Source organism: Tenrec ecaudatus, chromosome X, assembly GCF_050624435.1.
Source record: "Tenrec ecaudatus isolate mTenEca1 chromosome X, mTenEca1.hap1, whole genome shotgun sequence".
In the NCBI taxonomy this organism is placed as follows: domain Eukaryota; kingdom Metazoa; phylum Chordata; class Mammalia; order Afrosoricida; family Tenrecidae; genus Tenrec; species Tenrec ecaudatus.
In genome coordinates, this window is record NC_134548.1 from 85,476,161 (window position 1) to 85,477,930 (window position 1,770).

Below are 1,770 nucleotides of genomic sequence, written 5' to 3' on the forward strand. Positions count from 1 at the left end.
TGATCACAGCCAGTGGGTAGAAAATCTTTGGGTCCAGTGGCGTTGTAAGCATCTCAGTGCTGGCAGGGGTCTCTATGTGTCTTCTATGGATTCAGAGGTCTGGTTGCATCAGGGTAGGTCCATGTAGCTTCTCCAATTTAGGTCACTAGTGTAGTTCCATGTGTCTTATCAGCTGCAATGTCTCCCAGGGAGTGAAATAGTGAGAGAGAGTCTCTCCTGCCTCCAGGAAGGAAATACCGGATTTCCCAGAATACTCAGGAAAAGGCCATGCCCACACAGAGGCCTCATTGTCTATCTCCAGATTGACAGGCTAGACTCCACTCCTATGCTCTTAATCCTCAAATTGACACCACATTACGTTACTACCACAATCCATATCTTCAGTAATCTCTTGTTTCAAATTTAACAGTACTTTTTGGTGAAAATGTATACACAAAAGCACATACCTTTCCAACAGTTTTTACATGTGCAGTTCAATGACAAATGTTATGTACGTTATATATGTCAACATCCTCACTGTCTTCAATTATATGGATTCACCATTGATAACTTAGACTCCCTTATTTGTGTGTGAATATTAGCATCTTAACCCACGATGCAGTTTTATTTAAGTTAGGTATAAACATTTACTTTGAAAAAGCAGCTCTTTAAAAACCAGAGTTGGAACATTTTCATACACTTAATATGTTGTGATTTCCCCAACCCTTTTTAGCCTAGCTCAAGCCTTAAATTTTTAAGCTTCAGAATTTCCACATGGTCAAAAAGAAAACCTAATACCTTATCTTGCCCAATTACAGGAGAATGGAAGAAAAGGGAGAAAAGTTACTCAGTATTAGCTGGCTGTAGAAGGGGAAGGTAACAGGTTCAAAGTGTGTTGGCAGGAGGCAGACCACTACTAATAAGGTTCCACTTGACAAACACAAAGTCCTGGGTTCCTTTATTTCTTCTACTACAAAAGCGGGTCACACTTTCTAGTCACAGGATCCTGGAGACCAAATAAAACGGATCATCAACCAAGAGTCTAGAGGTCTTCTCTCAGTCAAGGCAGCAGGTGAAAATGTACTTTATTTCCCAGACTCCTCGAGGGGATTCAAGAGTCTCTTTCGCATCACATCACCATGCTCCCTGTTCCTGGTCCTCTTTTCGGCTTACTCATTTTTCAGGCATTTTCTCATCTCCCCATAAAGATCACTGAGATGACCACAAAAGTTCAGAATGCTGTGATTTCTGTGGCATTCCTTTAGCAAATTCATCAAGGTGTTGCATTCTTCAGTGTGCAGGTGCAGAGACAAGTCAGGATGCATCTTTAGGAGATGCAGGATCACAGCAGAGCCACCGCTCGCTGCCACACCGGGAGGCCTGCAGGGGTGTCCCTCGGAGGCGCACGATAAAGAGCTGTCCCTTATAATTCTTATCCATGTTTTAGGGTTACTGTTGTCAATATTATCACATATGATAATTATTTAAAGGAGTACAATACTCAAGGGAAATATTTTTAATTAATTGAGCTAAACTCTCATTTAGTTTAAGGAAGGCTGCATGGAATAGTGCTAGTTCTATTGTTTCCAGGCAAAAGGGTCACATGAATTCAATGGATCCAGTTAACCTCGTTTCCATGATAATCTGATATTCTGTTTTGGAGTTTTTCTCCTTTTGACAAGGGTTCATTTATTGAGGCCTAAATCAAAATGTCTGGTAATAGCAGCCAGACACTATCCATTTCTTCTGGGATCATGATAATGCAGCCAGTTGTTCTGGGTGTAATGACCA

At 41.2% G+C, this 1,770-nt stretch overlaps 1 pseudogene; it reads right to left on the reverse strand.

Moving 5' to 3' along the window:
* Positions 1 to 1,064: 1,064 nt before the first annotated feature.
* LOC142434382 (COX assembly mitochondrial protein 2 homolog pseudogene) lies at positions 1,065 to 1,304 on the reverse strand (annotated as a pseudogene).
* Positions 1,305 to 1,770: the final 466 nt, after the last annotated feature.